The following is a 13,281-nucleotide window of genomic DNA, read 5'->3' on the forward strand; positions in this document are numbered from 1 at the left end:
AGAATTCTTTGATCATTCCCCGATAGTGCTTTGGTGACCTTCACACGACCTTTAAAATTACACTTTCGAACAAGGACACTCAAAGCATGGACTTCAGCTTTATTGGAGAAAAGAAGAATGGGAAATTTCTTGACATCCTCCGCACTGTCATTGGCTTGTTGAAAAAGAGCTATCAATTTGTGGCTGTGAAGTCAAGGCTTCACGATAGATTTCGTCGAAGCTACACACAAACAACAAAGTTTTTGGAATTCTGTTTGGGACTCGGACGACGGCCTTCTTGGATGATTTTTTGGGAGCCATTGTTGTTGGGTGGAGGTGTGTTAATCTTACGCTCTCTGTAATTCTCTCTAGCATAATTTTCTCTCTACAAGAAGAGTATGAATCTTATTGAATGTGCAAGTATGCTTTATATAGTATGTAACGCATGCATACGTATAGATACATTTGAAATTAAACATAATTTCTATCATAAAAATTGAAATAATTAGTCAAATTATTTTAAAAAATAAACGTAATTAGTCACATATTAAAATTCTTATCTAAATTTAATACTACTTATAATTTTTTTTTTCTAATTTTTAATAAGATAGAACGTGTGATGATCTTTGCTATGTAGTGATTTTTATTGAGTATATGTGCTTGATTTTTTTTTTTTTTTTTTTAAATTTTAGAGTTCATTAATATTAGATTCTTAGTATTTTTCACTCATTAACTCACTTGGCATAAAGATTAAAAAACTTAAGTGGACACATGGCACAAACTTAAGGGGATGATTATGGTGTGATCCCTATATAAATTTAGACACATGACGCAAAATTGGATTTTAATTTCAAATTCTAATTGAATTTTCTCTAAGTTTTGCCTATTAATATATACTAGCTTGTAACCCCATGCATATGCATGAATATATTTAAAGATATATAATAAGATGCATAATATAATTCCTATATATATAATTTAAATACTATTGATAGTCATTTTTATATTTTATTAACTCTTTGAAAAATTTTATAAGGATATTATTAGGTATAAAATGTAAATTGTTCATGTTTTTTATTATTATTATTGTGAAACACTTTTTTTTTTTTTTTTTACGATTCATTTATTCTAGACACTTTGGTTTTTGTACTTAATAACTTACTTGGATGAACATTTATGATGTGGTCTCACATTTGATTCTAAAATTAAGAAATAAAACTCCTTAAGAATAAATAATTTAGGACACATAGTGCAAGATTGGAACTCTAATTTGGAATTCTAATTTGAGTTTTTCTCAACTTCATCTATTATTATAAATAAATATATATATATATATATATATATATATATATATATGACAAAAAAAAAATCAAAAGACAAAGTAGTGTTGTTCGCTACCTTGTCGCAACCTAAGTGGTCGCGACCTGGCTGGTCGCAAAATGGTCACAACTTGCCTAATGATTTAATTGAATAATAAATAAGTATTGGTTTGAGAATCGTATAATGATTTAACTGAATAATAAATGAGAATTGATTTAAGAACTAAAATAATAAACAAAGCATTAATTCAAGAATTGAATAATAAACAAAATAAACGCATAAAGTTACACTAAGATTTTCATTAGTTTTCTTAAGAAGATAAGAACAAAAAAATATATATCTAGTTCTTTTAAAATCTAAAAAAAAAAAAAAAATTGCAATTTGGTGAAGCCTTTTGGCTTAACCACGGCTTCTTCTTTTTTTCTTATGAGAAACAAACTAACTGCTAAACACACACACTTTAACTATACTATCTCACTACACTCAAACACATTACTTAATCCAAAGTACCACTACAAAAGGACTACAACCACAGATTTTAAACCCAACTTCTATTATATGCTATATATGATATGATATGATTTACTTATATAGAAAAACTAAACCCTAATTTTAATTGGAGTAGAAAACCTAGATGCCTTATTACAAAAATGGTCCTACTTCTAAATATTAGAATACTAATAGCCAAATAAATTACTAGGGCCCTAAATATAAATAGTCAAACATTAATAATACTAAATAAAACTAAAAATGTCATTGTGTCTTCTGCATCATTCTCTCCTAGTTGGAGAAAACTCAACCCTCAAGTTTTGAAGTGCTAAAGGATCAGAATGCTGACAAATTTCACTAGCTTCAATTCAGGAGTTACTTTAAGGAGCATTGAGAATAAAAAAACCTTGTACTCCCCTGTGTCATTAAACTTGTCTGGAATAACAAAATCAATATGTGGAATCAAAGTTACAAATGAGAAAGTCTTCTTTTCGGTTATAGAAAGCACCATTGTATTGAAGTATTTTAGGGATAGAGATAGTGTTTTAATTTTTAGGATTTTCTCTACGTGAGTTTTTTTTTTTTTTTTTTTTCTTCTAATTAGTTATTTGTACGTGTATGAATGGAAGAAACTATTTGAATATGAAACTCTTGATTTTATAATGTTTAAAAGTGAGATAGAGATAGTGTCCAAATTTTAAAGATCTTTTTCTACGTGAGTGTTGATAAAAGTTTGAAAATTTGAATTTAAAATAAAATGTGGTAATTTAGATTGGAGAAGATAAAGGAAAAAGTCTAAAATTTAGAAATTTTTTTATAAAAAATAGTAAATTATTCTTTTAACTGGTTTGTATATTTAAATTTAAAATTATTTTACTAAAAGATTGGGGTATTTTAGATAGTTTAAGAATTTGTGTGAGAATATTTTCATATGCAAAATGATGAAACCCTTGATTATCTCAAAAAGAACCATTCCCGACCCAGAATTACCCAAAAGAGAGATAATAACAGCGCGTGCTGCCAATTGTTTAGCTTCTTTCTTGTTTCTACCAAGTTCACTAGTATGATATAAACCGTTGAAAACCAAAGTAGACATGAAAATTGGAAGGAACTCTTCTTGTTCTAGCTTAACAGTATTGTAAGTAGGCTTCTCCAGGTTCATCTTGACAGCAAACTCATTGAGGATAGACTTGCAAAATATCTTATCCTCACGAATATGAGGACATCCTTCATCCTTTATCTTCTTTGATATGTGTTCCAATGCAAGTTTGGCAACGTCTTGTTCGGCTGTATTTCTAAGCGAAAAAGTGTTTGGAGAGGTATAGATGCATCCATCCACTTCCATTGTTGACCTAAACTTTGGCGCATGTTGCATTCCCTCATTTCTAGTTTGATATATTGGCATCTGAATGCCCGACCTTTATGTGTATTCTTGCAGGCGGTTCTTGTGCATCATCGGTTCTGGAAGGCGTGAAAAAGAGGATTATGCTGCAGAGGTAGAGGTAGACTCAGGCTAAGGCTAAGGTTGAGGTTGAAGCAGAGGCTGAGGTTGAAGCAAAGGCTGAGGTTGAACTTTGAAGCAGAGGCTGAGTTGAAAGCTGAGGCTGAGGAAAGGCATTAGAGCTCAATTTCTCAATTTTCAAGGGTTGAGAGGACGAAGAAGCCATCATCTATCTCCAAACAAGGAATCATATTATTAGTAGTATAGATAGATATTGAATATATGATCAATAGGTATTCAATGACTATTTAAAATTTAATACTATCCATATCTTGAATAATGTCTTTGGTAATAGTCACGTTAGTGTACATTATTAACTATATTGAATATATATTTATAACAATTTACTATTGATAAACAGTAAACAAATTTTGAATGCAATTGAATTATGGAACAATAATTGTGTGGTAGTCTGTTATTAAACTTGTTCTTCATCAAATACAATGGAGTCCTGTTGTGTAGCCTCTTCTATAAATTCTTTTTGCACGAAGCAGCATCTTGTGTTGCAATTACTTCTTGTTTAGCACACAATGTTGATGGTTCAACATTGGATGCACCTTTTAAGTCGCCTTTTTGTTTCCTTCGAATTCTAGTTTCCTATCTCATTGCCTCACACTATTTCTTTGACTTTGATTTTGAAAATGGATTGGAAAGTATTTTTTATAATAATTGAAGAGGTCATTCATATGTAGTTTTACGAAAAAATTGAGGTAGTTTGTTGTGAAAATATTATGGATAATATACAATGCAAAAGTATTTTTTTCATTATTTCCCAAGGAATCGTGACATCTGAAGTAAAAGTTCTCAAAATGATTTTAGTACCCCAAACTGTCTAAATCTCTATCAGTAACTCTCGTTTTGGCATACCTATTAACTTTTATTTTTGTTGCATATGATAAATTCACTTGTCCAAAAGAACTAATCCATAATAAAACTCATGGTTCTTAATCTTTATAACCATATATAAAAATAAATGGCTCAAATAGTACCATAATTTTGTAAAATAACATGAACTGTGACTCAGATAACCCAATAGTGCAAAAGTCGAGACCCATGACTTTTTTTTTTAACCTTCTTGGGGGAATTGGGTCGGGTCGGGAATAGTACTGGGCTATCTAACAATTGGGCTAATATAGTGATTGGTTTGTTTCGAAATTTGGCTAATTAAATGAATTTTCAAAAAAAAAAAAAAAAAAGAAGTTTCAAAGCGACGACGTTTTCTCTGGTTCATCGTCTTCGTTCTCGTGCACTAAAATCAACAGTGAAACAAAAAAAGATTAGCAAGCATTGGCAGCGTGGTTTAGTATGGAGGACAGTACGAAGAGAAAGAGAGAAACGGAAACCAAGCTTATCGAAAAGGTCAGCGAAGCAATCTCAGCTATAAAGAGCGCTAAGCACGAAGACGAAGTCGTTTGCGCACTTCACTCTCTCGCTCTCCTTCTCTTCCCTCTCGATTCCTCTCTCCTCTCAGGTCAGTCACCTTCTTCGTTTCCGAAGCGAACAGAAATATCGAATTGTAACTGAAAAAACCGTTGGTTTCCTTATATGACCAAAACACCCTTTGCTATATTTATTTCTTTACGTCTGTATATTCAGTGCAATTCCACTGCTATTTTTTCCGTAACACCGTGGGTAGATTTTAACCTCCATATATATATATATATATATATATATGTTTTTAACTCAACTACTGATCTTAGCTTTGCATGTACAGTTTATGGAACAAAGTATTATTCTATACAGCATTCAGGCAAGTTGTTGATACAATATTCACAGCTTATTCTACTGAACTTTTGCAAGTTTAGCCACAAATAGAGCTTGTTTATACTTTATAGTAAAAGAGCCTTGTAGTCAAGTGATCTTACTTAATTTTCTTTATAAGGATAATAATGATTCCAATTCCTCCTTTCTCCCACTTATCATTGAAACAATTGAATTACCCAAAAAAAAAAAAAAGGAAAAGAAAGGAGCTTGCTTACATTTAAACAAATTCTTTGAAGCAATAATTATTAAAATAAATGATATTACCGATTTCTTCTACGTTACTTTAAAAGATAAATGTAACAAATGATATTCATCTACATTATTTTGAAAAATAAATGTAGCAAATGATATTCATTGCTAACAATTCATAACATCTAATATGATTATTCATAAAAATAAAATAAAAATTTTAGAAAAAAATTCCACAAGAAAATGAATTAAGATGGTTTAATTTTGAGATAGATAATTCACAGAACTTTAATGTCAATATGTAAAAAATAAATTAAAAAAAAAATACAAATTTAAGAAAAATATGTGTTTAAATAAGCCTATATATCACGGACCTAGAATTATCCTCAAGTGACTGTACAAAAGACAATACTAGGATGCAAGAAAAGATAAACAAAATTAAAACTCCACAATTGAAAAAATGGGGGCTTTTAGTTATCCCCTTGGAGAGATTGGAAGGGATAACAACACCCTTTGCCTTGAATGTAGTTTCTGCTGATTCTAGTGCTCGGGTAGCTTGGAGGGCCATTTCAGAATGGAGTTGGAGGCATGTCATAGCCATCTGAAAAGGAATAAACCGAGTCAGTCATGTGGGCACGGATAAAATTTTAAACAATTCCACAGTAGATGAAAAAAAAAAAAAAAGATTTTCTTAAAGTGTTGAACTTCTCCCATTATATCACAGGAGTTACATATGCATAGTTTCAGAATGTTAGTGTATAGCTTAGACTAGTTTAGCCTATTGGGCTTAGCCCAGTATATTGTATTTGTAGTTTACTCCTATTACTTGTACTACACACATACCTAGCCTATATAAGGCTCTCTATTGTACATTATTACATACACGTCAATATACAGACTATTCAGTCTTTTTCGCTTACTTTATATTGTTATCATAGTATCAGAGCCATTCCTCTGACTTTCTGGTTCTTGTAGACATCTCTGGCGTTCTTCCGCTGCCCTTGCCTTCATCCAGTAGTCACTGTCAGAAGCGAGTCACCGTTGTCACGCCTACAGTCCCTGCAACTCTCGAATCTCATCGTTCTGCTCATCCAACTGCCAAAGCAAAGGCATAGAGTGATAGAATAGCCAATCTCAAGAAAAACCCAACCAAGAAACGGCCAAAAACCACCTCACACGCGCCACCACACACTAGCTGAAGTTTCTGCCTCACGAGCACGCGCTCCACGCACCACCACGCTTCGTCACACGCCACCACGCACGCATATGCGCCTCACGCGCGTCACGCGCCAGTATCATCGCCGTTACGCGCCTCACGCGCTCCCACGCTTGACACGCGCCTGCCCCGTATCGCGTCTGGCCACGTCAACCCTAGAGTGACATCAGCACACGTCAGCACCCTGAGCCGTTGACTTTGACCAGACCGTTGACTTTGACCAAAGTCAAAAATTTTCAACAGGACTTGTCTTGCTCAGTTTTTCACGTAGATTCTGATTTTGAGCTCCGTTTCTGCATTTGAGGTCTCTAAATCTCACTTTTTGGTCATTTTCTTCATTATGGCTCAACAAAATGAACAAGATATCATACGTCCTATCACTATTATGTTGGATGGTCCTACTAGCTATCATTCGTGGTCTCAGAATATGACTGTCTTTTTCAAGGGTCATAAACTATGGAGATATGTGACTGGTTCAATTCCTAAGCCAGTACCAAACCCTAAGTCCAAAGCCACAGCTACTGAAGATGCATCCAAGACTGCTATTACAGTGGATGATTATGAAGAACGCCTAAAGGAATGGGAGAGTATTCAGAGTAATATCTTGTCTTGGTTTATCAATACCTCTATTCCCTCCATTCATAATCTTATTCCTCGTCTTGAGACTGCTGAGGTTGCTTGGAAATTTCTGGCCGATCGCTATAATTGCACTAATGATTCAAGCTTGGAGTTCCACATTGAATCAAAGCTTTATCAAATGTGCCAAGAGACAGGTCAGTCTATTTCTGATTTTTATTCTTAGACTTCTACTATGTGGGAACAACTCTCTGCTGCAGATCCTCCACTGGTGTGTTCTAAGGATATTGAGCTCTTTGTCAAATATCGGGATTGCCGTAAATTTATGCACTTCATGATGGGTTTACGTGAGGATTTTGAGCCTACTAGGGCTTCTCTGCTTAGCCGGTCTCCTGTTCCTTCTCTTGATGCTGCAGTCAAGAAGCTCATTTCTGAGGAGAACTGTCGGCCTACTCATCACATGTCATCATCTGATCATGTATTGGCTACACCCTCTCCACAGCCTCCCATTGCTGCATTCACTGCTCCTCCACGAATAAACTCAGGGCATCCCAACTCTCAATCTTCCAAAGGTACTCGCTGAGAGTTTTGCCGTGTCGAAGGCTATGACATCTCTGTTTGTCACAAACTGCAGAAATTTGTGCAAGAGCAACATAAAGCTTCTCTTCCTTGAGCAGCTGCTGTATGTCCTTCAGATCCATCGGTTCCTACAAGTCCATCTTTGGCTTCCTCACTTACTACAGCTGATATTGAGACAGTTGTTCAACAGGTTTTATCTCGCACTTCCACTGCCCTTTCTGTCACCTCAGGTAACCAACCTTGGTTTTTTGATACTGCATGTTGTAACCATATGACTCCTGATGAATCTTAATTTTCTGATAAGGCACCCTTAGAACATTCAATCACCATTTACACTGCTGATGGAACTCCTATGCCTGTTAGTCATAAAGGAACAATCTCTTCTCCTTGTTTATCCCTTAGTGACACTTTTCATATTCCAAATTTATCCCTTAATTTGCATTCTGTTGGTCAACTTTGTGAATTAGGTATAGATCTTCTATTTACTAATCATGGTGTGGATGTGCAGGATCCCCGGACGGGTCAAGTGCTTGGGACAGGCCGTAAGGTTGGTCGCATGTTTGAGGTTCATGACTTGAAGATTCCTTCACAAGTTGTTTCTGCAGCTGCTACCACTGCCACCTCCTCACCTGATCTATGGCATGCTCATCTTGGTCATCCATTCTTATCTCGTCTTCAGTTGTTAGCTTCTCAAGGTCATTTAGGTTCAGTTCAGTTTCAAAATTTTGATTGTACTTCCTATCATTTTGGCAAACAAACAAAATTGCCCTTTAATAAAAGTAACTTCTTTTCTTCTGCCCCTTTTGATATTATACATTATGATATTTTGGGTCCTGCACCTATTCCCACTAAGGGGGGATCTAAATATTTTGTCATATTTGTGGATGATTTTTCTTGATATACTTGGATTTATTTGCTTCACCATAGGTCTGAACTTGTGTTTATTTACCAAACATTTCATAAAATGATTGAAACACAATTCAATCGCATCGTTAAAGACTTTTGATTAGATAATGCTCAAGAATACAATGATAAATCTTTCCTATCCTTTTTAGACAGTCATGGTACCTTTCCTCATCGGTCTTGTCCTTACACCTCTCAACAAAATGGTCGTGCAGAACAAAAACATCGTCACATTCTTGATGTTGTCCGCACCCTTCTCATTTCTACCTCTCTTCCTGAGCGCTTTTGGGGTGAGGCCGCGCTCACTGCTGTGTACACCATTAATCATATTCCTTCACCAACTACACACAACAAATCACCATTTGAGCTTCTCTATGGTCAAAAACCTGACTACTCCTCTCTTCGGGTTTTTGGTTGTGCTTGCTTTGTCTCTCTTCCTCCTCATGAACGAACAAAGCTCCAGCCTCGTACTCGTCTCTATTGTTTCCTTGGTTATGGTGTATCTCAAAAGGGGTTTCGCTGCTATGATCCCATTTCTCATCGTCTTCGTGTCTCCCATCATGTTGAGTTTTGGGAACATCGTCCTTTCACGAGTCTTCAGCAGTTTCCTGCGTCCTCTTCCTCAGAGTCTCCCATTTTTACTGATCTTTTCCTCCCTCTCTATCCTGAACTTGTGGAGGATTCTTCAACATCGGTTGCCTCTCCAGACGACTCATCTCCAGTTCTGTCCCCAGCATATGACCCGCCTGTCTTGGATCCTGTGGCACCACCCTCTCTTGAGTCTCCTGTTGGTCCTGAACTTCATCCTTCCACTCGGGTAAGCATTCCTCCCCCTTATCTCACTAATTATCACTGCTCTTTTGCTCTTGCCACCTTCTATGAACCTCACACCTATCGTAAGGCCCATACTGACCCTCTTTGGCAACAAGCTATGAACGAAGAACTAGGTGCCCTTCATAAGAATCACACGTGGGATATGGTTGATTTGCCTCCTGGTCAGTCTGTAGTAGGTTGTAGGTGGGTTTACAAGATCAAGACCAAGGCTGATGGATCTGTTGAACAATACAAGGCTCGCCTAGTTGCCAAGGGTTTTACTCAAGAGTATGGTATTGACTATGAGGAAACATTTGCTCCTGTTGCTCACCTTACATCTGTCAAATGTCTCATTGCTGTGGCTGTTGTTCGCCGTTGGCCTCTTTATCAAATGGATGTGAAGAATGCTTTCCTCAATGGAGACCTCCATGAAGAAGTGTACATGCAACCACCCCCTAGCTATCCATACTCAGGCAGTCAAGTTTACTGCCTTCGCTGTGCTCTTTATGGCCTCAAGTAGGCTCCTCGAGCTTGGTTTGAAAAGTTTAGCTCAGTTGTTGCTTAGCAAGGTTTCACTTCGAGTCTTCATGACACTGCTCTCTTTGTCCGAAGATCCTTTGCTAGTATCACTCTTATTCTTCTTTATGTTGATGATATGATTATTACTGGAGATGATTCTGTAGGTATCCGCTCTCTTCAGCACTTCCTTAGTCAGCATTTTGAGATGAAAGATCTGGGCACTGTCAGCTATTTTCTTGGGCTTGAGATTACCTCATCCTCTGATGGATACTATCTTTCCCAGGCTAAATATGCTTCTGATCTTCTCTCCAAAGCCGGTATCACCAACAACAAGACTGTTTCCACTCCTTTAGAATACAATGCAAAGCTCACCCCCTTGGATGGTGAACCTATATCCGATGCTACTCGCTATCGTCAGTTGGTTGGCAGTTTGATCTATCTCACTTTTACTCGTCTAGATATTTCACATGCCGTGGGTATGGTTAGTAAGTTCATGGATGCCCCTCGTTCTGTCCACTATGCTGCTATTCTTCGGATTCTCCAATATGTCAAAGGCACACTTTATCATGGTCTGCATTACTCCTCTTGATCTTCTCTCAAGCTTCATGCTTATTCAGATGCTGACTAGGCAGGTGATCCGACTGATCAATGCTCTATCATAGGTTTCTGTTTTCGGTTAGGTACTTCTCTTGTCTCGTGGCGTAGTAAGAAACAGGATATGGTTTCTCGTTCCAGTATTGAGGCTGAGTATCGTGCCCTTGCCAACACCACTTGCGAGCTTATCTGGCTTCGCTGGCTCTTAGCTGACATGGATGCTCTACAGCCCACTGCCACTCCTCTTTATTGTGACAATCGTAGTGTTATCTACATTGCTCATAATGATGTCCTCCATGAACGCACCTAGCACATTGAGATCGACTGCCACATCACTCGCCAGCATCTCAAGAAAGGAAATCTCAAGTTGTTCTCTATCTCCTCTGCTGACCAGCCTGCTGATATCTTCACCAAGACTCACCCGCCTGGTCATCTTCGAGATCTTATATCCAAACTCCAGTTGGCTTCCTCCTTGCCACCTCGAGTTTGAGGGGGGATATTAATGTATAGCTTAGACTAGTTTAGCCCATTGGGCTTAGCCCAGTATATTGTACTTGTAGTTTACTCCTATTACTTGTACTGCACACATACCTAGCCTATATAAGGCTCTCTATTGTACATTATTAAATACACATCAATATACAGACTATTCAATCTTTTTCGCTTACTTTATATTGTTAACACAGAATATGTTCTCAGTTTAGCAGAAGTAGAGTTCTTCAATTTTCTTAGGGGTAATCCAAACATCACCATATGACCAATACAGATATTATAGCTAGCATTCAAGACTAGAATGAATGACTGATTCATGAAACATAATAATGATGAAAGCTAACTTTTTGAAAATGTGTTAGCTGACAAATTAGTAGTAGTTGTTACAAATGGTATCAACAAAGAAATTATTTTTGCAAAAGACCATTTCACAATGTTAATTCAAGAAAGAGATGGTGAAGATGAAAAATGCGAAAAAAATTGGCAAATGCCCTTTTTGGGCAAAAAAAGCAGCATTCTACCCTCTTTCCTAAACTAATTAGGGAAATGCCCCTCTTTTGTAACTCGATAGTACGGAATTTGAGATTTATTGAATAACTCGATTATATTATAGTCGAGTTAGCTTCAGCCTTGTGCCACGCTGTCAAAGCAGACGTGGCATTTTCCAATTAAAAAATGGTTGTTTATAAACGCATAACTCGGTAATTAGAAAATCAAGTTCGCTTTACATTTTTCAAACCCAACGTCTCACAACGCCTGTTCTCTCTTTGCCTGTTCACTCTCCCTCGCTCTCTACCATCACTCTCCCTCTACACTCTCCTGCTACACTCTCCCTCGCTCTCTGCAATCACACTTCCTCACTCTCCCCCACCCTCCATCAGTCTCCCTCACCCTTTTCGATAAGTCACCGTTGCCGGTATCCTAGTGCTCTACCGTACCCTTTTCGAACCCTCAATGTACCCGCCGCCGTTGATTACAGGTACGTTGCTCTGCCGTTTTATTGTTTTGTGCTGCATTTGTTTTGTGGGAAATGGACGTTTATCAGAGGGGGATCTCGCATTACCAAAATCTTCAATTTTTTTCATTTGTTTTATGGGTATGACGCAGGTTCAGATTTTGTGTAAGGAAGAAAAGTTGATAATAAGTGCTAGTTAAATTTTTTACTATTTGAAAATGGGTTGTTGAAAAAGTTATGTTTCATATTGCCAAAACAAATGGCTACTGTGGAAGGAGCAAAGTAGCTGTATTTTTGAAGATACAAATTGATTAAACACTCGGTTGGAATCATTGTTGATTAGAACTTTGGTTGATTGGTCTCGTGCTTGGAGTGCTTACAAATAGCAACGCCCTTCTAGATTTCACATAATCACTTAGCTTTGTACATAATTCTTTTAGGTTATGGTGTGCTTATCATCATGAACATGAAGTAACTTGTTCTATTAATAAATTATCATTATTTATCATAAGACAAATGAACATGAAGTAACCTGTTCTATTAATAAAATTTATTTATTAATATACGAAAGTATAGTTTATATAAATATTTTCCATTTCTGCGATAGGTGTGGACATTGAACTTCATGTTGATATCATTTCCTTCATCATTTATTGTAGAATTTGTATTTGTTGCAAACAGTATGAGTGTATGCACTGACATTGAAAATAGAGAATATATTGCTGCTTTCATTAGAGTTCAAGCCATGACATGAATTTCATGATTTCCATTTTGTAAAGTTTCTTATATTAATCTATGCACTAACATTGAAAATAGAGACTAAATGCACATCAAAGTTTGTAACTTTTGTTTTATGATTATTAATCTTCAATTGTTTATATTAATCTTCAATGTTTTTCATTTGTTTTATGATTATCAAAGGGGGATTAATCTATCTTTGTCTTTCATTCTCTTTAATGTGTGAGTTATAATATGTTGACTGTTACTTCAATCTATCTTTTTTTTTTTTCATTTGTTTTATGTTGACTGTGAATCATATACTTTTTTATCTTTTTGTTAAATGCTGGTTCTCAAATCTTCCATCATTCATTTGAATCTTGAACGAAATGAGAAAATCTCTTTTAAAATAGTAAGACAATTTGGTGATAAGATGTCTCAATGACTTTACTTTTGTTTGATACCTTTTTGTTAGTTTCTGTTAATGTTAATTGAATTGCTTTTGTATGAATTCATCAGTGTGCTGTCCCACAAATTAAGATTAATCTTTCAAGTATGCTTTCTTTATTGCTAAAACCAAACAATTTTCACGCTTTCGTTAGTGTTTTGGAATTCTGTACCATCTTGTTTTATGTTCCTTTTATGGAGAGAGAGAGAGAGAAGAATAGAAGGATA

General features: G+C 36.0%; 1 pseudogene; it reads right to left on the bottom strand.

The window, feature by feature from the left end:
• Positions 1-2,656: 2,656 nt before the first annotated feature.
• On the bottom strand, positions 2,657-3,259 carry LOC126704305 (double-stranded RNA-binding protein 4-like; annotated as a pseudogene).
• Between the last annotated feature and the right edge of the window lie 10,022 nt (positions 3,260-13,281).

The sequence above is a fragment of the Quercus robur genome, chromosome 10 (genome assembly GCF_932294415.1).
Source record: "Quercus robur chromosome 10, dhQueRobu3.1, whole genome shotgun sequence".
Lineage (NCBI taxonomy): Eukaryota > Viridiplantae > Streptophyta > Magnoliopsida > Fagales > Fagaceae > Quercus > Quercus robur.